Source organism: Pseudophryne corroboree, unplaced genomic scaffold, assembly GCF_028390025.1.
Source record: "Pseudophryne corroboree isolate aPseCor3 unplaced genomic scaffold, aPseCor3.hap2 scaffold_523, whole genome shotgun sequence".
Classification (NCBI taxonomy): Eukaryota; Metazoa; Chordata; class Amphibia; order Anura; family Myobatrachidae; genus Pseudophryne; species Pseudophryne corroboree.
The window spans coordinates 47561-74712 of NW_026970126.1; the positions used below are offsets into that span (position 1 = coordinate 47561).

The window sequence follows — 27152 nt, forward strand, 5'->3', positions numbered from 1 at the left end:
TGGATTCCAGTGAATGTAGAATTCTCCAGCACATAGGCTGCCGTGTACACAGGTGTATCAGGGTTGCTCCATTGATGGATTCCAGTGAATGTAGAATTCTCCAGCACATATGCTGCCGTATACACAGTTGTATCAGGGTTGCTACATTGATGGATTCCAGTGATTGTAGAATTCTCCAGCACATACGCTGCCGTGTACACAGGTGTATCAGGGTTGCTCCATTGATGGATTCCAGTGATTGTAGAATTCAACAGCACATAGGCTGCCGTGTACACAGGTGTATCAGGGTTGCTCCATTGATGGATTCCAGTGAATGTAGAATACTCCAGCACATAGGCTGCCGTGTACACAGGTGTATCAGGGTTGCTCCATTGATGATTCCAGTGATTGTAGAATTCTCCAGCACATAGGCTGCTGTGCACACAGGTGTATCAGGGTTGCTCCATTGATGGATTCCAGTGATTGTAGAATTCTCCAGCACATACGCTGCCGTGTACAACGATGTATCAGGATTGCTCCATTGATGGATTCCAGTGATTGTAGAATTCTCCAGCACATAGGCTGCCGTGTACACAGGTGTATCAGGATTGCTCCATTGATGGATTCCAGTGATTGTAGAATTCTCAGGCACATAGGATGCCATGTACACAGGTGTATCAGGGTTGCTCCATTGATGGATTCTAGTGATTGTAGTAATCTCCAGCACATAGGCTGCCGTGTACACAGGTGTATCAGGGTTGCTCCATTGATGGATTCCAGTGAATGTAGAATTCTCCAGCACATAGGATGCCGTGTACACAGGTGTATCAGGGTTACTCCATTGATGGATTCCAGTGAATGTAGAATTCTCCAGCACATAGGCTGCTGTGTACACAGGTGTATCAGGGTTGCTCCATTGATGGATTCCAGTGATTGTAGTAATCTCCAGCACATAGGCTGCCGTGTACACAGGTGTATCAGGATTGCTCCATTGATGGATTCTAGTGATTGTAATAATCTCCAGCACATAGGCTGCCGTGTACACAGGTGTATCAGGATTGCTCCATTGATGGATTCTAGTGATTGTAGAATTCTCCAGCACATAGGCTGCCGTGTACACAGGTGTATCAGGATTACTCCATTGATGGATTCCAGTGATTGTAGAATTCTTCAGCACATAGGCTGCCGTGTACACAGGTGTATCAGGGTTGCTCCATTGATGGATTCCAGTGGATGTAGAATTCTCCAGCACATAGGCTGCCGTGTACACAGGTGTATCAGGGTTGCTCCATTGATGGATTCCAGTGAATGTAGAATTCTCCAGCACATAGGCTGCCGTGTACACAGGTGTATCAGGATTGTTCCATTGATGGATTCCAGTGGATGTAGAATTCTCCAGCACATAGGATGCCGTGTACACAGGTGTATCAGGATTGCTCCATTGATGGATTCCAGTGATTGTAGTAATCTCCAGCACATAGGCTGCCGTGTACACAGGTGTATCAGGATTGTTCCATTGATGGATTCCAGTGATTGTAGAATTCTCCAGCACATAGGCTGCCGTGTACACAGGTGTATCAGGGTTGCTCCATTGATGAATTCCAGTGATTGTAGAATTCTCCAGCACATAGGCTGCTGTGTACACAGGTGTATCAGGGTTGCTCCATTGATGAATTCCAGTGATTGTAGAATTCTCCAGCACATAGGCTGCCGTGTACACAGGTGTATCAGGGTTGCTCCATTGATGGATTCCAGTGAATGTAGAATTCTCCAGCACATACGCTGCCGTGTACATAGGTGTATCAGGGTTGCTCCATTGATGGATTCTAGTGATTGTAGTAATCTCCAGCACATAGGCTGCCGTGTACACAGGTGTATCAGGATTGCTCCATTGATGGATTCCAGTGATTGTAGTAATCTCCAGCACATAGGCTGCTGTGTACACAGGTGTATCAGGGTTGCTCCATTGATGGATTCCAGTGGATGTAGAATTCTCCAGCACATAGGCTGCCGTGTACACAGGTGTATCAGGGTTGCTCCATTGATGGATTCCAGTGAATGTAGAATTCTCCAGCACATAGGCTGCCGTGTACACAGGTGTATCAGGGTTGCTCCATTGATGGATTCCAGTGAATGTAGAATTCTCCAGCACATAGGCTGCCGTGTACACAGGTGTATCAGGATTGTTCCATTGATGGATTCCAGTGGATGTAGAATTCTCCAGCACATAGGCTGCCGTGTACACAGGTGTATCAGGGTTGCTCCATTGATGGATTCCAGTGATTGTAGAATTCTCCAGCACATATGCTGCCGTGTACACAGGTGTATCAGGGTTACTCCATTGATGGATTCCAGTGATTGTAGTAATCTCCAACACATAGGCTGCCGTGTACACAGGTGTATCAGGATTGTTCCATTGATGGATTCCAGTGATTGTAGAATTCTCCAGCACATAGGCTGCCGTGTACACAGGTGTATCAGGGTTGCTCCATTGATGAATTCCAGTGATTGTAGAATTCTCCAGCACATAGGCTGCCGTGTACACAGGTGTATCAGGATTGCTCCATTGATGGATTCCAGTGATTGTAGAATTCTCCAGCACATAGGCTGCCGTGTACACAGGTGTATCAGGGTTGCTCCATTGATGGATTCCAGTGATTGTAGAATTCTCCAGCACATAGGCTGCCGTGTACACAGGTGTATCAGGGTTGCTCCATTGATGGATTCCAGTGATTGTAGTAATCTCCAGCACATATGCTGCCGTGTACACAGGTGTATCAGGGTTGCTCCATTGATGGATTCCAGTGATTGTAGAATTCTCCAGCACATATGCTGCCGTGTACACAGGTGTATCAGGGTTGCTCCATTGATGGATTCCAGTGATTGTAGTAATCTCCAGCACATAGGCTGCCGTGTACACAGGTGTATCAGGAATGCTCCATTGATGGATTCCAGTGATTGTAGAATTCTCCAGCACATACGCTGCCATGTACAGGTGTATCAGGATTACTCCATTGATGGATTCCAGTGATTGTAGAATTCTCCAGCACATAGGCTGCCGTGTACACAGGTGTATCAGGATTACTCCATTGATGGATTCCAGTGAATGTAGAATTCTCCAGCACATAGGCTGCCGTGTACACAGGTGTATCAGGGTTGCTGCATTGATGGATTCCAGTGATTGTAGAATTCAACAGCACATAGGCTGCCGTGTACACAGGTGTATCAGGGTTACTCCATTGATGGATTCCACTGATTGTAGAATTCTCCAGCACATAGGCTGCCGTGTACACAGGTGTATCAGGGTTGCTCCATTGATGGATTCCAGTGAATGTAGAATTCTCCAGCACATAGGCTGCCGTGTACACAGGTGTATCAGGGTTGCTCCATTGATGGATTAGAGTGAATTTAGAATTCTCCAACACATACGCTGCCGTGTACACAGGTGTATCAGGGTTGCTCCATTTCTTGGATTCCAGTGATTGTAGAATTCTCCAGCACATAGGCTGCCGTGTACACAGGTGTATCAGGGTTGCTCCATTGATGGATTTCAGTGATTGTAGAATTCTTCAGCACATAGGCTGCCGTGTACACAGGTGTATCAGGGTTGCTCCATTGATGGATTTCAGTGATTGTAGAATTCTCCAGCACATAGGCTGCCGTGTACACAGGTGTATCAGGGTTGCTCCATTGATGGATTCCAGTGAATGTAGAATACTCCAGCACATAGGCTGCCGTGTACACAGGTGTATCAGGGTTGCTCCATTGATGATTCCAGTGATTGTAGAATTCTCCAGCACATATGCTGCCGTGTACACAGGTGTATCAGGGTTGCTCCATTGATGGATTCTAGTGATTGTAGTAATCTCCAGCACATAGGCTGCCGTGTACACAGGTGTATCAGGGTTGCTCCATTGATGGATTCCAGTGATTGTAGAATTCTCCAGCACATACGCTGCCGTGTACACAGGTGTATCAGGATTGCTCCATTGATGGATTCCAGTGATTGTAGAATTCTCCAGCACATAGGCTGCCGTGTACACAGGTGTATCAGGATTGCTCCATTGATGGATTCCAGTGATTGTAGAATTCTCCAGCACATAGGCTGCCGTGTACACAGGTGTATCAGGATTACTCCATTGATGGATTCCAGTGAATGTAGAATTCTCCAGCACATAGGCTGCCGTGTACACAGGTGTATCAGGGTTGCTCCATTGATGGATTCCAGTGAATGTAGAATTCTCCAGCACATAGGCTGCCGTGTACACAGGTGTATCAGGGTTGCTCCATTGATGGATTCCAGTGAATGTAGAATTCTCCAGCACATATGCTGCCGTATACACAGTTGTATCAGGGTTGCTACATTGATGGATTCCAGTGATTGTAGAATTCTCCAGCACATACGCTGCCGTGTACACAGGTGTATCAGGGTTACTCCATTGATGGATTCCACTGATTGTAGAATTCTCCAGCACATAGGCTGCCGTGTACACAGGTGTATCAGGGTTGCTCCATTGATGGATTCCAGTGATTGTAGAATTCTTCAGCACATAGGCTGCCGTGTACACAGGTGTATCAGGATTGCTCCATTGATGGATTCCAGTGATTGTAGTAATCTCCAGCACATAGGCTGCCGTGTACACAGGTGTATCAGGGTTGCTCCATTGATGGATTCCAGTGAATGTAGAATTCTCCAGCACATAGGCTGCTGTGTACACAGGTGTATCAGGGTTGCTCCATTGATGGATTAGAGTGAATGTAGAATTCTCCAGCACATAGGCTGCTGTGTACACAGGTGTATCAGGGTTGCTCCATTCATGGATTCCAGTGAATGTAGAATTCTCCAGCACATAGGCTGCCGTGTACATAGGTGTATCAGGGTTGTTCCATTGATGGATTCCAGTGATTGTAGAATTCTCCAGCACATAGGCTGCTGTGTACACAGGTGTATCAGGGTTGCTCCATTGATGGATTTCAGTGATTGTAGAATTCTCCAGCACATAGGCTGCCGTGTACACAGGTGTATCAGGGTTGCTCCATTGATGGATTCCAGTGAATGTAGAATACTCCAGCACATAGGCTGCCGTGTACACAGGTGTATCAGGGTTGCTCCATTGATGATTCCAGTGATTGTAGAATTCTCCAGCACATAGGCTGCTGTGCACACAGGTGTATCAGGGTTGCTCCATTGATGGATTCCAGTGATTGTAGAATTCTCCAGCACATACGCTGCCGTGTACAACGATGTATCAGGATTGCTCCATTGATGGATTCCAGTGATTGTAGAATTCTCCAGCACATAGGCTGCCGTGTACACAGGTGTATCAGGATTGCTCCATTGATGGATTCCAGTGATTGTAGAATTCTCAGGCACATAGGATGCCATGTACACAGGTGTATCAGGGTTGCTCCATTGATGGATTCTAGTGATTGTAGTAATCTCCAGCACATAGGCTGCCGTGTACACAGGTGTATCAGGGTTGCTCCATTGATGGATTCCAGTGAATGTAGAATTCTCCAGCACATAGGATGCCGTGTACACAGGTGTATCAGGGTTACTCCATTGATGGATTCCAGTGAATGTAGAATTCTCCAGCACATAGGCTGCTGTGTACACAGGTGTATCAGGGTTGCTCCATTGATGGATTCCAGTGATTGTAGTAATCTCCAGCACATAGGCTGCCGTGTACACAGGTGTATCAGGATTGCTCCATTGATGGATTCTAGTGATTGTAATAATCTCCAGCACATAGGCTGCCGTGTACACAGGTGTATCAGGATTGCTCCATTGATGGATTCTAGTGATTGTAGAATTCTCCAGCACATAGGCTGCCGTGTACACAGGTGTATCAGGATTACTCCATTGATGGATTCCAGTGATTGTAGAATTCTTCAGCACATAGGCTGCCGTGTACACAGGTGTATCAGGGTTGCTCCATTGATGGATTCCAGTGGATGTAGAATTCTCCAGCACATAGGCTGCCGTGTACACAGGTGTATCAGGGTTGCTCCATTGATGGATTCCAGTGAATGTAGAATTCTCCAGCACATAGGCTGCCGTGTACACAGGTGTATCAGGATTGTTCCATTGATGGATTCCAGTGGATGTAGAATTCTCCAGCACATAGGATGCCGTGTACACAGGTGTATCAGGATTGCTCCATTGATGGATTCCAGTGATTGTAGTAATCTCCAGCACATAGGCTGCCGTGTACACAGGTGTATCAGGATTGTTCCATTGATGGATTCCAGTGATTGTAGAATTCTCCAGCACATAGGCTGCCGTGTACACAGGTGTATCAGGGTTGCTCCATTGATGAATTCCAGTGATTGTAGAATTCTCCAGCACATAGGCTGCTGTGTACACAGGTGTATCAGGGTTGCTCCATTGATGAATTCCAGTGATTGTAGAATTCTCCAGCACATAGGCTGCCGTGTACACAGGTGTATCAGGGTTGCTCCATTGATGGATTCCAGTGAATGTAGAATTCTCCAGCACATACGCTGCCGTGTACATAGGTGTATCAGGGTTGCTCCATTGATGGATTCTAGTGATTGTAGTAATCTCCAGCACATAGGCTGCCGTGTACACAGGTGTATCAGGATTGCTCCATTGATGGATTCCAGTGATTGTAGTAATCTCCAGCACATAGGCTGCTGTGTACACAGGTGTATCAGGGTTGCTCCATTGATGGATTCCAGTGGATGTAGAATTCTCCAGCACATAGGCTGCCGTGTACACAGGTGTATCAGGGTTGCTCCATTGATGGATTCCAGTGAATGTAGAATTCTCCAGCACATAGGCTGCCGTGTACACAGGTGTATCAGGGTTGCTCCATTGATGGATTCCAGTGAATGTAGAATTCTCCAGCACATAGGCTGCCGTGTACACAGGTGTATCAGGATTGTTCCATTGATGGATTCCAGTGGATGTAGAATTCTCCAGCACATAGGCTGCCGTGTACACAGGTGTATCAGGGTTGCTCCATTGATGGATTCCAGTGATTGTAGAATTCTCCAGCACATATGCTGCCGTGTACACAGGTGTATCAGGGTTACTCCATTGATGGATTCCAGTGATTGTAGTAATCTCCAACACATAGGCTGCCGTGTACACAGGTGTATCAGGATTGTTCCATTGATGGATTCCAGTGATTGTAGAATTCTCCAGCACATAGGCTGCCGTGTACACAGGTGTATCAGGGTTGCTCCATTGATGAATTCCAGTGATTGTAGAATTCTCCAGCACATAGGCTGCCGTGTACACAGGTGTATCAGGATTGCTCCATTGATGGATTCCAGTGATTGTAGAATTCTCCAGCACATAGGCTGCCGTGTACACAGGTGTATCAGGGTTGCTCCATTGATGGATTCCAGTGATTGTAGAATTCTCCAGCACATAGGCTGCCGTGTACACAGGTGTATCAGGGTTGCTCCATTGATGGATTCCAGTGATTGTAGTAATCTCCAGCACATATGCTGCCGTGTACACAGGTGTATCAGGGTTGCTCCATTGATGGATTCCAGTGATTGTAGAATTCTCCAGCACATATGCTGCCGTGTACACAGGTGTATCAGGGTTGCTCCATTGATGGATTCCAGTGATTGTAGTAATCTCCAGCACATAGGCTGCCGTGTACACAGGTGTATCAGGAATGCTCCATTGATGGATTCCAGTGATTGTAGAATTCTCCAGCACATACGCTGCCATGTACAGGTGTATCAGGATTACTCCATTGATGGATTCCAGTGATTGTAGAATTCTCCAGCACATAGGCTGCCGTGTACACAGGTGTATCAGGATTACTCCATTGATGGATTCCAGTGAATGTAGAATTCTCCAGCACATAGGCTGCCGTGTACACAGGTGTATCAGGGTTGCTGCATTGATGGATTCCAGTGATTGTAGAATTCAACAGCACATAGGCTGCCGTGTACACAGGTGTATCAGGGTTACTCCATTGATGGATTCCACTGATTGTAGAATTCTCCAGCACATAGGCTGCCGTGTACACAGGTGTATCAGGGTTGCTCCATTGATGGATTCCAGTGAATGTAGAATTCTCCAGCACATAGGCTGCCGTGTACACAGGTGTATCAGGGTTGCTCCATTGATGGATTAGAGTGAATTTAGAATTCTCCAGCACATACGCTGCCGTGTACACAGGTGTATCAGGGTTGCTCCATTTCTTGGATTCCAGTGATTGTAGAATTCTCCAGCACATAGGCTGCCGTGTACACAGGTGTATCAGGGTTGCTCCATTGATGGATTTCAGTGATTGTAGAATTCTTCAGCACATAGGCTGCCGTGTACACAGGTGTATCAGGGTTGCTCCATTGATGGATTTCAGTGATTTTAGAATTCTCCAGCACATAGGCTGCCGTGTACACAGGTGTATCAGGGTTGCTCCATTGATGGATTCCAGTGAATGTAGAATACTCCAGCACATAGGCTGCCGTGTACACAGGTGTATCAGGGTTGCTCCATTGATGATTCCAGTGATTGTAGAATTCTCCAGCACATATGCTGCCGTGTACACAGGTGTATCAGGGTTGCTCCATTGATGGATTCTAGTGATTGTAGTAATCTCCAGCACATAGGCTGCCGTGTACACAGGTGTATCAGGGTTGCTCCATTGATGGATTCCAGTGATTGTAGAATTCTCCAGCACATACGCTGCCGTGTACACAGGTGTATCAGGATTGCTCCATTGATGGATTCCAGTGATTGTAGAATTCTCCAGCACATAGGCTGCCGTGTACACAGGTGTATCAGGATTGCTCCATTGATGGATTCCAGTTATTGTAGAATTCTCAGGCACATAGGATGCCGTGTACACAGGTGTATCAGGATTGCTCCATTGATGGATTCTAGTGATTGTAATAATCTCCAGCACATAGGCTGCCGTGTACACAGGTGTATCAGGATTGCTCCATTGATGGATTCTAGTGATTGTAGAATTCTCCAGCACATAGGCTGCCGTGTACACAGGTGTATCAGGATTACTCCATTGATGGATTCCAGTGATTGTAGAATTCTCCATCACATAGGCTGCCGTGTACACAGGTGTATCAGGGTTACTCCATTGATGGATTCCAGTGATTGTAGAATTCTCCAGCACATACGCTGCCGTGTACACAGGTGTATCAGGATTACTCCATTGATGGATTCCAGTGAATGTAGAATTCTCCATCACATAAGCTGCCGTGTACACAGGTGTATCAGGATTACTCCATTGATGGATTCCAGTGAATGTAGAATTCTCCAGCACATAGGATGCCGTGTACACAGGTGTATCAGGGTTGCTCCATTGATGGATTCCAGTGATTGTAGTAATCTCCAGCACATAGGCTGCCGTGTACACAGGTGTATCAGGATTGTTCCATTGATGGATTCCAGTGATTGTAGAATTCTCCAGCACATACGCTGCCGTGTACACAGGTGTATCAGGTTTGCTCCATTGATGGATTCCAGTGATTGTAGAATTCTCCAGCACATAGGCTGCCGTGTACACAGGTCTATCAGGATTGCTCCATTGATGGATTCCAGTGATTGTAGAATTCTCCAGCACATAGGCTGCCGTGTACACAGGTGTATCAGGTTTGCTCCATTGATGAATTCCAGTGATTGTAGAATTCTCCAGCACATAGGCTGCCGTGTACACAGGTGTATCAGGGTTGCTCCATTGATGGATTCCAGTGATTGTAGAATTCTCCAGCACATAGGCTGCCGTGTACACAGGTGTATCAGGGTTACTCGATTGATGGATTCCAGTGAATGTAGAATTCTCCAGCACATAGGCTGCCGTGTACACAGGTGTATCAGGGTTGCTCCATTGATGGATTCCAGTGATTGTACAATTCTCCAGCACATAGGCTGCCGTGTACACAGGTGTATCAGGGTTGCTCCATTGATGGATTCCAGTGGATGTAGAATTCTCCAGCACATAGGCTGCCGTGTACACAGGTGTATCAGGGTTGCTCCATTGATGGATTCCAGTGATTGTAGAATTCTCCAGCACATAGGCTGCCGTGTACACAGGTGTATCAGGGTTACTCCATTGATGGATTCCAGTGATTGTAGAATTCTCCAGCACATATGCTGCCGTGTACACAGGTGTATCAGGATTGCTCCATTGATGGATTCCAGTGATTGTAGTAATCTCCAGCACATAGGCTGCCGTGTACACAGGTGTATCAGGATTGCTCCATTGATGGATTCCAGGTATTGTAGAATTCTCCAGCACATAGGCTGCCGTGTACACAGGTGTATCAGGGTTGCTCCATTGATGGATTCCAGTGGATGTAGAATTCTCCAGCACATAGGCTGCCGTGTACACAGGTGTATCAGGGTTGTTCCATTGATGGATTCCAGTGAATGTAGAATTCTCCAGCACATAGGCTGCCGTGTACACAGGTGTATCAGGGTTGTTCCATTGATGGATTCCAGTGAATGTAGAATTCTCCAGCACATATGGCTGCCGTGTACACAGGTGTATCAGGGTTGTTCCATTGATGGATTCCAGTGAATGTAGAATTCTCCAGCACATATGGCTGCCGTGTACACAGGTGTATCAGGGTTGCTCTATTGATGGATTCCAGTGATTGTAGAATTCTCCAGCACATATGCTGCCGTGTACACAGGTGTATCAGGGTTGTTCCATTGATGGATTCCAGTGAATGTAGAATTCTCCAGCACATATGGCTGCCGTGTACACAGGTGTATCAGGGTTGCTCTATTGATGGATTCCAGTGATTGTAGAATTCTCCAGCACATATGGCTGCCGTGTACACAGGTGTATCAGGGTTGTTCCATTGATGGATTCCAGTGAATGTAGAATTCTCCAGCACATATGGCTGCCGTGTACACAGGTGTATCAGGGTTGTTCCATTGATGGATTCCAGTGAATGTAGAATTCTCCAGCACATATGGCTGCCGTGTACACAGGTGTATCAGGATTGCTCCATTGATGGATTCCAGTGATTGTAGAATTCTCCAGCACATATGCTGCCGTGTACACAGGTGTATCAGGGTTGTTCCATTGATGGATTCCAGTGATTGTAGAATTCTCCAGCACATAGGCTGCCGTGTACACAGGTGTATCAGGGTTGCTCCATTGATGGATTCCAGTGGATGTAGAATTCTCCAGCACATATGGCTGCCGTGTACACAGGTGTATCAGGGTTGTTCCATTGATGGATTCCAGTGAATGTAGAATTCTCCAGCACATATGGCTGCCGTGTACACAGGTGTATCAGGATTGCTCCATTGATGGATTCCAGTGATTGTAGAATTCTCCAGCACATATGCTGCCGTGTACACAGGTGTATCAGGGTTGTTCCATTGATGGATTCCAGTGATTGTAGAATTCTCCAGCACATAGGCTGCCGTGTACACAGGTGTATCAGGGTTGCTCCATTGATGGATTCCAGTGGATGTAGAATTCTCCAGCACATATGGCTGCCGTGTACACAGGTGTATCAGGGTTGTTCCATTGATGGATTCCAGTGAATGTAGAATTCTCCAGCACATATGGCTGCCGTGTACACAGGTGTATCAGGGTTGCTCCATTGATGGATTCCAGTGATTGTAGAATTCTTCAGCACATAGGCTGCCGTGTACACAGGTGTATCAGGGTTACTCCATTGATGGATTCCAGTGAATGTAGAATTCTCCAGCACATATGGCTGCCGTGTACACAGGTGTATCAGGATTGCTCCATTGATGGATTCCAGTGATTGTAGAATTCTCCAGCACATAGGCTGCCGTGTACACAGGTGTATCAGGGTTGCTCCATTGATGGATTCCAGTGGATGTAGAATTCTCCAGCACATATGGCTGCCGTGTACACAGGTGTATCAGGGTTGTTCCATTGATGGATTCCAGTGAATGTAGAATTCTCCAGCACATATGGCTGCCGTGTACACAGGTGTATCAGGGTTGCTCCATTGATGGATTCCAGTGATTGTAGAATTCTTCAGCACATAGGCTGCCGTGTACACAGGTGTATCAGGGTTACTCCATTGATGGATTCCAGTGATTGTAGAATTCTCCAGCACATATGCTGCCGTGTACACAGGTGTATCAGGATTGCTCCATTGATGGATTCCAGTGATTGTAGTAATCTCCAGCACATAGGCTGCCGTGTACACAGGTGTATCAGGGTTGCTCCATTGATGGATTCCAGTGGATGTAGAATTCTCCAGCACATAGGCTGCCGTGTACACAGGTGTATCAGGATTGCTCCATTGATGGATTCCAGTGATTGTAGTAATCTCCAGCACATAGGCTGCCGTGTACACAGGTGTATCAGGGTTACTCCATTGATGGATTCCAGTGAATGTAGAATTCTCCAGCACATAGGCTGCCGTGTACACAGGTGTATCAGGGTTGCTCCATTGATGGATTCCAGTGATTGTAGAATTCTCCAGCACATAGGCTGCCGTGTACACAGGTGTATCAGGGTTGCTCCATTGATGGATTCCAGTGATTGTAGAATTCTCCAGCACATAGGCTGCCGTGTACACAGGTGTATCAGGGTTACTCCATTGATGGATTCCAGTGATTGTAGAATTCTCCAGCACATATGCTGCCGTGTACACAGGTGTATCAGGATTGCTCCATTGATGGATTCCAGTGATTGTAGTAATCTCCAGCACATAGGCTGCCGTGTACACAGGTGTATCAGGGTTGCTCCATTGATGGATTCCAGTGAATGTAGAATTCTCCAGCACATAGGCTGCCGTGTACACAGGTGTATCAGGGTTGCTCCATTGATGGATTCCAGTGATTGTAGAATTCTCCAGCACATAGGCTGCCGTGTACACAGGTGTATCAGGGTTGTTCCATTGATGGATTCCAGTGAATGTAGAATTCTCCAGCACATAGGCTGCCGTGTACACAGGTGTATCAGGATTGCTCCATTGATGGATTCCAGTGATTGTAGTAATCTCCAGCACATAGGCTGCCGTGTACACAGGTGTATCAGGGTTGCTCCATTGATGGATTCCAGTGGATGTAGAATTCTCCAGCACATAGGCTGCCGTGTACACAGGTGTATCAGGATTGCTCCATTGATGGATTCCAGTGATTGTAGTAATCTCCAGCACATAGGCTGCCGTGTACACAGGTGTATCAGGGTTGCTCCACTGATGGATTCCAGTGATTGTAGTAATCTCCAGCACATAGGATGCCGTGTACACAGGTGTATCAGGGTTACTCCATTGATGGATTCCAGTGAATGTAGAATTCTCCAGCACATAGGCTGCCGTGTACACAGGTGTATCAGGGTTGCTCCATTGATGGATTCCAGTGATTGTAGAATTCTCCAGCACATAGGCTGCCGTGTACACAGGTGTATCAGGGTTGCTCCATTGATGGATTCCAGTGGATGTAGAATTCTCCAGCACATAGGCTGCCGTGTACACAGGTGTATCAGGGTTGCTCCATTGATGGATTCCAGTGGATGTAGAATTCTCCAGCACATAGGCTGCCGTGTACACAGGTGTATCAGGATTGCTCCATTGATGGATTCCAGTGATTGTAGTAATCTCCAGCACATAGGCTGCCGTGTACACAGGTGTATCAGGGTTGCTCCACTGATGGATTCCAGTGATTGTAGTAATCTCCAGCACATAGGATGCCGTGTACACAGGTGTATCAGGGTTACTCCATTGATGGATTCCAGTGAATGTAGAATTCTCCAGCACATAGGCTGCCGTGTACACAGGTGTATCAGGGTTGCTCCATTGATGGATTCCAGTGATTGTAGAATTCTCCAGCACATAGGCTGCCGTGTACACAGGTGTATCAGGGTTGCTCCATTGATGGATTCCAGTGGATGTAGAATTCTCCAGCACATAGGCTGCCGTGTACACAGGTGTATCAGGGTTGCTCCATTGATGGATTCCAGTGATTGTAGAATTCTCCAGCACATAGGCTGCCGTGTACACAGGTGTATCAGGGTTGCTCCATTGATGGATTCCAGTGATTGTAGAATTCTCCAGCACATAGGCTGCCGTGTACACAGGTGTATCAGGGTTGCTCCATTGATGGATTCCAGTGATTGTAGAATTCTCCAGCACATAGGCTGCCGTGTACACAGGTGTATCAGGGTTACTCCATTGATGGATTCCAGTGATTGTAGAATTCTCCAGCACATAGGCTGCCGTGTACACAGGTGTATCAGGGTTGCTCCATTGATGGATTCCAGTGATTGTAGTAATCTCCAGCACATAGGCTGCCGTGTACACAGGTGTATCAGGGTTGCTCCATTGATGGATTCCAGGTATTGTAGAATTCTCCAGCACATACGCTGCCGTGTACACAGGTGTATCAGGGTTGCTCCATTGATGGATTCCAGTGATTGTAGTAATCTCCAGCACATAGGCTGCCGTGTACACAGGTGTATCAGGGTTACTCCATTGATGGATTCCAGTGATTGTAGAATTCTCCAGCACATAGGCTGCCGTGTACACAGGTGTATCAGGGTTACTCCATTGATGGATTCTAGTGATTGTAGAATTCTCCAGCACATAGGCTGCCGTGTACACAGGTGTATCAGGATTACTCCATTGATGGATTCCAGTGAATGTAGAATTCTCCAGCACATAGGCTGCCGTGTACACAGGTGTATCAGGGTTACTCCATTGATGGATTCTAGTGATTGTAGAATTCTCCAGCACATAGGCTGCCGTGTACACAGGTGTATCAGGATTACTCCATTGATGGATTCCAGTGAATGTAGAATTCTCCAGCACATAGGCTGCCGTGTACACAGGTGTATCAGGGTTGCTCCACTGATGGATTCCAGTGATTGTAGAATTCTCCAGCACATAGGCTGCCGTGTACACAGGTGTATCAGGGTTGCTCCATTGATGGATTCCAGTGATTGGTCATATAAACATTTAAATACCTTCCATAACAACTTGAATATGCCTTCTGAGGAAACGGTTATCATTGGCAGTGGGAAAATTAGTCAAGGATCATGGCCACTGTGTCTGCTGAGCCCGGAGCCCTGGAGAGAGCATTACACCTGCTGCATATATCTCTACACAAGATGGTTCTCCTTCCCCTTACAGAACCACATCTCCACTGACACTGATGTGTGCCGCAGATGGAGAGTAACAGCTAAAACGGACGGACTGCAATGAATGGTGGTGAGAGCTGGTGCATGGCGAGGAGGTAGACCGTAGCGCAGGGTATACGTCCAGCTTTGTGAGTTTCCTGACTCTCATTTTATCTCCACAATCAGAGCCTGCAAAAGCACTTTCTCTCCCAGCAATACCTCTAACCAAGTAATAACATATAGGAGCTCCCTATACCCTATGTAGTAGTCTATTTATATATTACTTTGTGCAATTACAAGCACCTAGCCATGTATTCTCTATTTACAAACATATGTGATACAACATGGGTCGTTCTGAAGAGCTCAGTGACTTCCAGCGTGGTGCTGTGATAGGACGTCACCTCTGCTATAAGACTGTTCATGAAATGTAATCCCTGCTGGATATGCCACAGTCACCGGTAAGTGATATACTGGCCCAAGTATATTAAGCCTTCACAAGAGATAAAGAGTGATAAATGACCAGCCAATCAGATTTCTAGCTGCCGCGTTACTGGCTGTGATGGACAAATGATAGGAGCTGGTTGGCTGGTCGGGTTCTCTTATGCATTTTTTTCTACCGTTGGCTCATTATGAGCCTCTATAGCTCAACGGCCAATGCAACACATTGCCATCCACAAGGACCTCGGCTCTAGCCCCAAGACACCCCATATCCACATGTCAATGCAGCGGCATCCATACAATGGCAATAGCACTTTAAATGCTTATTCATGATGCAAAATAGTATGTACCTAAAATATCATATTTACTATGTAGATTACAGTTGGCAACAGTGGCTCAGCAGGTAAATGCAGCACATCAGAGTCCACCTGCATCGCTCACCACTAACCCTTATATTTATTTCATCATTTCATAAAAAGGTGACAATTATAGACTTTCTATAACCTTAGACATTATTCAGTGTAATGTTCTCGTTCAGCCCCATCGGAAATAATGCATTTAATGAGAATATCCAAAAGGCTTCCCGTTTCACTAGATGATTAAATCCGTCTCCCCCTCTTAGTTTATATGCTCAATACCTTGAATTGTTGGTACATTAATATCCACTTCATGGTTATATTTAACATGACGGGGAATACTATCTGTACAGTATGTAGTTTTTTCAGGGTGTTTCTACTGCGTTCTAAAAATCTGGTGTTTAATGACCGGGTGGTTCTCACCACGTAACTAGATCCACCACATATTCTATCTGACATGTAATGTTACTGCCATCTACGGATGACATTTCTATGTAGAATGTGTTTCCAGGTAACACACCCTCTAATACCCCTATTGTTTGCTCCATCAGTGGTCCAACCTTCTATACACATGGGACACACGGATGAAAGTAACTAGGTGAGAAAAAGTTTTTTTAGATAACTTGAAAATAGTATATAAAAAAACAAGTTATCATCGAGACATCTAGAAAGAACACTCTCTAATTTCAGAATGGAAAAGCTCTTTTTAGTATCGGTCTAATATCTTCTGATCTGCTGTTACATTTAGTAACACACGCGGGTTTTCTCTCATTATCTATAACCATATTATGGGATTTCTGCTGTACAAAGTAAATCTTCTCTATCTTTCTTTATTGCTTTATAACATGGTCTGGATAGCCTTGTTCTTGAAAGGCCACACTAATACCCTTTTACACCGCCAGCATATGACACGGGTTATTGAACATGAACGTGCATAACCCGTGTTCCTGGTTGGTGTAAAAGGGTCGACTGGAATAATCCGGGTCGAGTGAGCCGGTAACTCAGGTAGTTTGCAGGATTGGACATGGGATCAACTCGGCAAACCGTGCAGTGTAAATGGTAGCCATGTCAGGCTCCCAGCTGCGACCCGCGATTTGAGTCTGAAAGCGGTATAAGTTCCTGGGCTTGATTGTGGAACGTGGAGTCCCCAGAACAATTCCTTTTAATCCTATAGTACTGGCTCTTAGCTATGTTTTTGAGCCAAGGTTATAATGACAGCTTGAATAGTTCAGAAAACTATTACAATCTACTTTCTTGCGATATATCATAGTTGACATTTTATGATCTCTGTCATGTAGCACAACATCCAAAAAAGTAATCTCTGTGCTGTGAACTATGCTAGTGAATTAGTGTTCAAGTGATCAACAAAACTTAAAACTGATTTAGTGCCCACCTTCCAATTAATAAATAAATCATCTATGTACCTGCCATAGAACACCAGGTCCACCCGAAAGGGCCACCACAGACATGCTCATCCGTGAGGTGCCTCATATAAAGATTGCCAAAGCTTGGGGCGTACCTGGTACCCATGGCGGTCCCATAGATCTGTGAATAATAATCACCATTAAACGTGAAATACTTATGAAAAAATATATGTAATAAAATTCAAAATAAATTGACATCAGAGTCAAGATATTGACTCATAACCCATACACCCATATCATGTGGTATATTTGTATATAATGATTCAACATCACATGTCAGCTTATTTCATTATAATTGATTCATCCTGCCTGAGATCCCTTATGGCTTTTATTTCATTTGGATGCAAAATACTACGTATAATCCTTCCCTTTTTATTTTCCCCCTTTCTCTTTTTTTCTTTTATTTTCACATAGATGTCTAAAATCTTGTAAAGTTGCAGTATAAAGTTTCTATAAACCCTCTCTTATATTGTGTAGGTAAAACTCAGATTTATTCTCAAAGGTTCTACTTGAGACATCATAGATTCTTACTGGTTGTGATGTAGCTCCGCCTTCTTTTAATTCTGTAATTACAGCTAATGCCTCTTGGTCTCCCTGATCTAGAACGATTGGTAGTGCCACTTCATCTTTTTTCCTAAGGGTTTTATTAAGAATTAACCTTTTTCTGCATAAGTCCCTAGTAAAACTATTTAAATATACAGATCAAACAATTCAGGTTCTTTTGTTGGAGGAAACTTGAGGCTCTTGGCTCTTACAAATGTTTTGCTTTCTGCGAGAGCTCTTGATGAAAGATTATAAAGAGCCCTGTTTCTTCACTTTTTTTGCGGGATTGTCTCTTTCCTCCTCCTCTTCCTCTATAGCTCGTTCCCTGGTTCTTTTTGGAGAATTTTGACCTAATACACTCTCTATTTATATGTCTCCAAATGCTCTAAGAAATGTGGTGATTGTGGTGTTTTATGATTTCTTCCTCTTTGAATGTTACTTTTGGTCTCGCCCCTCTCTTCAGATACTCATTAGATTTAGGGGATGTACTAATGAGGTTGGTTGTATCTCTAGCCTCATTAACATTTTGTCTGTCTTCTCGCTGACTGGTTTCCCTATAATCAGATCTGACTCTTTGGTGGATCTATTGATTTTCTTTTAGGGGGAGGTTTAAAAGAATCCAGTTTTTTTGCCACCTCTATTCTATGTTTGTACAATATCATCGGAGTAATCATATTTATCCCTCTCTAATTTCTTGTTTTATTTGTAATGAGATATTTATCAAACTCCTCTACCTTATAATTTAAGTTACAATCACAGTCATTAAAATCGTGTCTAACATCAAAGGGCTTGAATAGGTCTTGTACTTTCTGTATCATTATTCTCCACCTATATGTGACAGGCAATTCCATACGTGTAAGGGTGGGATGTATCAACATACATCGCAGCGATGCTAATCGCATATGTACTAACATATGTGATCAATATCGCAATGCGGTGACGGAGGCCCCCGCGAAACCCTGTGTCTCCATCACCTCCCAGGGGTCTTTATCTGCTCCCCAGCCGGGAATCAGGCAGCAGGCTGCCCCCGGCGCCTCCTCCTCCCCCCTGCAGCCGGAAGGACCTCTAGATGCATTGCTAGGGGGAGGAGTAGATTACCCGCCGGGTCGAGGCTTCCTGAAGGAAGGTATGCCGGGGGAAGGGAGGTCGGCGTCTGGGGAGGGGGCATCCAGCAAAAAGAAGCCATTAGGCTTTTATAGGCTATCGCCATCCAGAGGTGGCGATATCCTCATGGGTGAAAACGTGGCGGTCAGGTGATAGTACATATGAAAATGCGATAAAACCCCCGAAAAAGGGGGGTTTTATCGCAATTTCCCTTTAGTACATCCCGCCCTAAATGAGCAAGTGTCAAGAATCTCATTCCATTCTTTGGTTACATCTGCATCATCCTTCATTGAACTGGATTTATTCAGTCTTAACCCTGTCGGGATCATTTTATCCTTTAGGTATTTTGTTAGGGTCATTTTCTCCAGCCAACGTCTAGTTTCAGCATGAAGAGTCGCTCTAACCCATAAAATACATGATGCATATGTAATATGGACATGGTTCAGTGGAAGTAGATTCCGCAACAATCCATTCCATCTTTAGTTTCTTTGTGTTACCATCACTTCAATAATGCAGCCCAAAGCGGATAACCAGATATTATCCCAGAAATATATCACAACTCCTTACATATAAAGAATTCAGGCGCAAAAAATATATAAAAACTTATGTATATCTGTAACAAGTTTTATGTATACTGAGATATATTGGAAGATCATGTTTTTATTGTACTTAAGACTTATTAAATGATTTAGTATTTTTAATGCGCTCCCTTCTTCATAATTAATTGAGACTGAAGTAATAAAATACACAGAAGACTCTTTTCTACCTTTTCTTTCTCTCTTCAGATCACCATTTAGGAATGAATATTCTACACTAGATGGCGCTGTTTTATCACAGTGTATATATATATATATATATATATATATATATATATATATATATTCATGCCCCTTCCAGTGGGGTATACCTACCATACAGCTGCAGGGCTCGGTGTGTCATGGCTTCGCTCCGCTACGTATATCACAAGACGTCCATTGGGGAGACTGGACCCTGTCTTCCACAAGAGATGCAGAGGAGCAGCCTGCAGGAAAAATAAGATTTTACTTACTGGTAAATCTATTTCTCGTAGTCCGTAGTGGATGCTGGGACTCCGTAAGGACCATGGGGAATAGCGGCTCCGCAGGAGACAGGGCACAAGAATAAAAGCTTTAGGATCAGGTGGTGTGCACTGGCTCCTCCCCCTATGACCCTCCTCCAAGCCTCAGTTAGGATACTGTGCCCGGACGAGCGTACATAATAAGGAAGGATATTGAATCCCGGGTAAGACTCATACCAGCCACACCAATCACACCGTACAACTCGTGATCTGAACCCAGTTAACAGTATGATAACAACGAAGGAGCCTCTGAAAAGATGGCTCACAACAACAATAACCCGATTTTGTTAACAATAACTATGTACAAGTATTGCAGACAATCCGCACTTGGGATGGGCGCCCAGCATCCACTACGGACTACGAGAAATAGATTTATCGGTAAGTAAAATCTTATTTTCTCTGACGTCCTAGTGGATGCTGGGACTCCGTAAGGACCATGGGGATTATACCAAAGCTCCCAAACGGGCGGGAGAGTGCGGATGACTCTGCAGCACCGAATGAGAGAACTCCAGGTCCTCCTCAGCCAGGGTATCAAATTTGTAGAATTTAGCAAACGTGTTTGCCCCTGACCAAGTAGCTGCTCGGCAAAGTTGTAAAGCCGAGACCCCTCGGGCAGCCGCCCAAGATGAGCCCACTTTCCTTGTGGAATGGGCTTTTACAGATTTAGGCTGTGGCAGGCCTGCCACAGAATGTGCAAGCTGAATTGTACTACAAATCCAACGAGCAATAGTCTGCTTAGAAGCAGGAGCACCCAGCTTGTTGGGTGCATACAGGATAAACAGCGAGTCAGACTTTCTGACTCCAGCCGTCCTGGAAACATATATTTTCAGGGCCCTGACAACATCAAGTAACTTGGAGTCCTCCAAGTCCCTAGTAGCCGCAGGCACCACAATAGGTTGGTTCATGTGAAAAGCAGAAACCACCTTAGGGAGAAATTGAGGACGAGTCCTCAATTCTGCCCTGTCAGAATGAAAAATTAAGTAAGGGCTTTTATATGATAAAGCCGCCAATTCTGACACACGCCTGGCTGAAGCCAGGGCTAACAGCATCGTCACCTTCCATGTGAGATATTTTAAGTCCACAGTGGTGAGTGGTTCAAACCAATGTGACTTAAGGAACCTCAAAACAACATTGAGATCCCAAGGTGCCACTGGAGGCACAAAAGGAGGTTGTATATGCAGTACCCCTTTTACAAATGTCTGAACTTCAGGTACTGAAGCCAGTTCTTTCTGGAAGAAAATCGACAGGGCCGAAATTTGAACCTTAATGGACCCTAATTTTAGGCCCATAGACAGTCCTGTTTGCAGGAAATGGAGGAAACGACCCAGTTGAAATTCCTCTGTAGGGGCCTTCTTGGCCTCACACCACGCAACATATTTTCGCCAAATGCGGTGATAATGTTTTGCGGTTACATCCTTCCTGGCTTTGACCAGGGTAGGGATGACTTCATCTGGAATGCCTTTTTCCTTCAGGATCCGGCGTTCAACCGCCATGCCGTCAAACGCAGCCGCGGTAAGTCTTGGAACAGACAAGGCCCCTGCTGGAGCAGGTCCTTTCTTAGAGGTAGAGGCCACGGGTCCTCCGTGAGCATCTCCTGAAGTTCCGGGTACCAAGTCCTTCTTGGCCAATCCGGAACCACGAGTATCGTTCTTACTCCTCTCCTTCTTATGATTCTCAGTACTTTTGGTATGAGAGGCAGAGGAGGGAACACATACACTGACTGGTACACCCACGGTGTCACCAGAGCGTCCACCGCTATTGCCTGAGGGTCCCTTGACCTGGCGCAATATCTGTCTAATTTTTTGTTTAGACGTGACACCATCATGTCCACCTTTGGTTTTTCCCAACGGTTTACAATCAGGTGGAAGACTTCTGGGTGAAGTCCCCCCTCTCCCGGGTGAAGGTCGTGTCTGCTGAGGAAGTCTGCTTCCCAGTTGTCCACTCCCGGAATGAACACTGCTGACAGAGCTATCACATGATTTTCCGCCCAGCGAAGAATCCTTGCAGCCTCTGCCATTGCCCTCCTGCTTCTCGTGCCGCCCTGTCTGTTTACGTGGGCGACTGACGTGATGTTGTCCGATTGGATCAATACCGCCTGACCCTGAAGCAGGGGTTTCGCTTGACTTAGGGCATTGTAAATGGCCCGTAGTTCCAGAATGTTTATATGAAGAGATGTTTCCATGCTTGACCACAAGCCCTGGAAGTTTTTTCCCTGTGTGACTGCTCCCCAGCCTCTCAGGCTTGCATCCGTGGTCACCAGGATCCAATCCTGAATGCCGAATCTGCGGCCCTCTAGAAGATGAGCACTCTGCAACCACCACAGGAGAGACACCCTTGTCTTTGGTGACAGGGTTATCCGCTGCTGCATCTGAAGATGCGAACCGGACCATTTGTCCAGTAGATCCCACTGAAACGTTCTTGCATGGAATCTTCCGAATGGAATTGCTTCGTAAGAAGCCACCATTTTTCCCAGGACCCTCGTGCACTGATGCACTGACACCTGGGCTGGTTTTAGGAGGTTCCTGACTAGCTCGGATAACTCCTTGGCCTTCTCCTCCGGGAGAAAAACCTTCTTCTGGACTGTGTCCAGAATCATTCCTAGGAACAGAAGACGTGTCGTTGGAATCAGCTGCGATTTTGGAATATTTAGGATCCACCCGTGCTGACGTAACACTATCTGAGATAGTGCTACTCCGACGTCTAACTGTTCCCTGGACCTTGCCCTTATCAGGAGATCGTCCAAGTAAGGGATAATTAATACGCCTTTTCTTCGAAGAAGAATCATCATTTCGGCCATTACCTTGGTAAAGACCCGAGGTGCCGTGGACAACCCAAACGGCAGCGTCTGAAACTGATAATGACAGTCTTGTACTACAAACCTGAGATACCCTTGGTGAGAAGGGTAGATTGGGACGTGGAGATAAGCATCTTTGATGTCCAGAGACACCATATAGTCCCCTTCTTCCAGGTTCGCTATCACCGCTCTGAGTGATTCCATCTTGAATTTGAACCTTTTTATGTAAGTGTTCAAGGATTTCAGATTTAAAATTGGTCTCACCGAGCCGTCCGGCTTCGGTACCACAAACAGCGTGGAATAATACCCCTTTCCTTGTTGTAGGAGGGGTACCTTGATTATCACCTGCTGGGAATACAGCTTGTGAATGGCTTCCAGAACTGCCTCCCTGTCGGAGGGAGACTTTGGCAGAGCAGACTTCAGGAACCGGCGAGGGGGAAACGCCTCGAATTTCAGTTTGTACCCCTGCGATACTACCTGTAGAATCCAGGGATCCACTTGCGAGTGAGCCCACTGCGCGTTGAAATTCTTGAGACGGGCCCCCACCAAGTCTGAGTCTGCTTGTAAAGCCCCAGCGTCATGCTGAAGACTTGGCAGAAGCAGGGGAAGGCTTCTGATCCTGGGAAGCGGCTGCATGGTGCAGTCTTTTTCCCCTTCCTCTGCCCCGGGGCAGAAAGGAATGGCCTTTTGCTCGCTTGTATTTATGGGAACGAAAGGACTGAGTTTGAAAAGACGGTGTCTTTTTCTGTTGATGTGAAGTGACCTGGGGTAAGAAGGTGGACTTTCCAGCCGTTGCCGTGGCCACCAGGTCCGAAAGACCAGCCCCAAATAACTCCTCCCCTTTATACGGCAATACTTCCATATGTCGTTTGGAATCCGCATCCCCTGACCACTGACGCGTCCATAACGTTCTTCTGGCAGAGATGGACATAGCACTTACTCTTGATGCCAGGGTGCAAATATCCCTCTGTGCATCACGCATATATAGTAATGCATCCTTCAAATGCTCTATAGTTAACAATATATTGTCCCTATCCAGGGTATCAATATTTTCAGTCAGGGAATCCGACCACGCGACTCCAGCACTGCACATCCAGGCTGAAGCGATTGCTGGTCGCAGTATAACACCAGTATGTGTGTATATACTTTTTAGGATATTTTCCAGCCTTCTATCAGCTGGTTCTTTGAGGGTGGCCGTATCAGGAGACGGTAACGCTACTTGTTTAGATAAACGTGTGAGCGCCTTATCTACCCTAGGGGGTGTTTCCCAACGTGTCCTAACCTCTGATGGGAAAGGATATAGTGCCAATAATTTATTAGAAATTAGCAGTTTTTTGTCGGGAGAAACCCACGCTTTATCACATACCTCATTCAATTCATCTGACTCAGGAAAAACTATTGGTAGTTTTTTCACCCCCCACATAATACCCTTCAAAGTGGTATTTGTAGTGTCAGAAATGTGCAATGCTTCCTTCATTGCCGTGATCATGTAACGTGTGGCCCTACTGGACATTACGTTCGACTCATCACCGTCGACACTAGACTCCGTATCTGTGTCTGGGTCTGTGTCGACCCACTGAGGTAACGGGCGTTTTAGGGCCCCTGACGGTGTCTGAGACGCCTGGACAGGCACTAATTGATTTGCCGGCTGTCTCATGTCGTCAACAGTTTTTTGCAAAGTGTTGACATTATCACTTAATTGTTTGAACACGATCATCCAGTCAGGTGTCGACTCCCTAGGGGGTGACATCACTAACGCAGGCAATTGCTCCGCCTCCACATCATTTTCCTCCTCATACATGTCGACACACACGTACCGACACACAGCACACACACGGGAATGCTCTGATAGAGGACAGGACCCCACGAGCCCTTTGGAGAGACAGAGGGAGAGTCTGCCAGCACACACCCAGCGCTATATATATATACAGGGATAACCTTATATAAGTGTTATTCCCTTATAGCTGCTGTTTATATTGTCATTTGCTGCCAATAGTGCCCCCCCCTTCTCTTTTTTACCCTGATTCTGAAGCAGAACTGCAGGGGAGAGTCAGGGAGCCGTCCTTCCAGCGGAACTGTGAGGGAAAATGGCGCTTGTGTGCTGAGGAGATAGGCTCCGCCCCTTCACGACGTCCTTATCTCCCGCTTTTTTGTGTAAAAATGGCAGGGGTTAAAATACATCCATATAGCCCAGGAGCTATATGTGATGTATTCTTTTGCCACCTAAGGTATTATCATTTATATTGCGTCTCAGGGCGCTCCCCCCCAAGCGCCCTGCACCCTCAGTGACCGGAGTGTGAAGTGTGCTGAGAGCAATGGCGCACAGCTGCGGTGCTGTGCGCTACCTTAGTCTGAAGACAGGATTGTCTTCTGCCGCCGATTTCACCGGACCTCTTCGTCTCTTCTGGCTCTGTAAGGGGGACGGCGGCGCGGCTCCGGTGACCCATCCAGGCTGTACCTGTGATCGTCCCTCTGGAGCTAATGTCCAGTAGCCTAAGAAGCCCAATCCACTCTGCACGCAGGTGAGTTCGCTTCTTCTCCCCTTAGTCCCACGATGCAGTGAGCCTGTTGCCAGCAGGACTCACTGAAAATAAAAAACCTAAATTAAACTTTTATTCTAAGCAGCTCAGGAGAGCCACCTAGCCTGCACCCTTCTCGTTCGGGCACAAAAATCTAACTGGGGCTTGGAGGAGGGTCATAGGGGGAGGAGCCAGTGCACACCACCTGATCCTAAAGCTTTTATTCTTGTGCCCTGTCTCCTGCGGAGCCGCTATTCCCCATGGTCCTTACGGAGTCCCAGCATCCACTAGGACGTCAGAGAAACATGAATATAGTAACTCTCCCTGTGGTACATGCAGTGATTGCGAGACCTCGTATGACAAGTGAATATGGAGAGATCATCACCTGAGTCATACGCAGCTGCGTCTATGCTAATGTGACACAACTGAACCACCCATGAGAATGTGCCCTATGGTTACTGCAGCTCCTTCATGTGAGTATCGCCTCCTATGTGAGGTGCTGTTACCAAGAACGTTCCCTAAATATCAGACCCTGTACCCGTTTCTATGCAGAGTCTATGGGCTCAGACACTGAGGAGACATCAGCCACACGCCTACTGCACTGACCCTGCTTCCACCTCTGATATGAGAGGTCTGTCCTATGAAGGAGGGAGAAACGGGCGGACTTGTCTGCTCTGATAGGGGAATGGGGGGGGGTGTCAGCTCTGAGAGGGAGAGGGTAAGGGGATCCTCTGTTCTGATAGGGGAATGGGGGGGATGTCAGCTCTGAGAGGGAGAGAGTAAGCGGATCCTCTGTTCTGATAGGGGAATGGGGGGGATGTCAGCTCTGAGGGAGAGAGTAAGGGAATCATCTGTTCTGATAGGGGAATGGGGGGTGGATGTCAGCTCTGAGAGGGAGAGAGTAAGGGAATCCTCTGTTCTGATAGGGGAATGGGGGGGATGTCAGCTCTGAGAGGGAGAGAGTAAGCGGATCCTCTGTTCTGATAGGGGAATGGGGGGGATGTCAGCTCTGAGGGAGAGAGTAAGGGAATCATCTGTTCTGATAGGGGAATGGGGGGTGGATGTCAGCTCTGAGAGGGAGAGAGTAAGGGGATCCTCTGTTCTGATAGGGGAATGGGGGGATGACAGCTCTGAGAGGGAGAGAGTAAGGGGATCATCTGTTCTGATAGGGGAATGGGGGGGGGGTCAGATCTGAGAGGGAGAGAGTAAGGGGATCATCTGTTCTGATAGGGGAATGGGGGGGATGTCAGCTCTGGGAGGGAGAGAGTAAGGGGATCATCTGCTCTGATAGGGGAATGGGGGGGATGTCAGCTCTGAGAGGGAGAGAGTAAGGGGATCCTCTGTTCTGATAGGGGAATGGGGGGGGGAAGTCAGCTCTGAGAGGGAGAGAGTAAGCGGATCCTCTGTTCTGATAGGGGAATGGGGGGGATGTCAGCTCTGAGAGGGAGAGAGTAAGGGGATCATCTGTTCTGATAGGGGAATGGGGGGGATGTCAGCCCTGGGAGGGAGAGAGTAAGGGGATCATCTGTTCTGATAGGGGAATGGGGGGATGTCAGCTCTGGGAGGGAGAGAGTAAGGGGATCCTCTGTTCTGATAGGGGAATGGGGGGGATGTCAGCTCTGAGAGGGAGAGAGTAAGGGGGTCCTCTGTTCTGATAGGGGAATGGTGGGGATGTCAGCTCTGAGAGGGAGAGAGTAAGCGGATCCTCTGTTCTGATAGGGGAATGGGGGGGAGTCAGCTCTGAGAGGGAGAGAGTAAGGGGATCCTCTGTTCTGATAGGGGAATGGGGGGGATGTCAGCTCTGAGAGGGAGAGAGTAAGGGGGTCATCTG

General features: G+C 46.5%; 1 long non-coding RNA gene across 2 annotated transcripts in view; it reads right to left on the reverse strand.

Annotated features, from left to right (window-relative positions):
* The window catches only part of LOC135031668 (uncharacterized), a 176470-nt gene that overhangs the window by 47412 nt on the left and 101906 nt on the right, over positions 1–27152 (reverse strand). The window contains exons 5-6 of one of the 2 annotated variants that reach the window (XR_010227325.1): positions 19824–19933; positions 17266–17386 (exon numbers count right to left, since the gene is read on the reverse strand). This is a non-coding gene — a long non-coding RNA (uncharacterized LOC135031668). The remainder of the gene's footprint in view (positions 1–17265; positions 17387–19823; positions 19934–27152) is intronic. The other variant, XR_010227326.1, reaches the window with a different exon arrangement.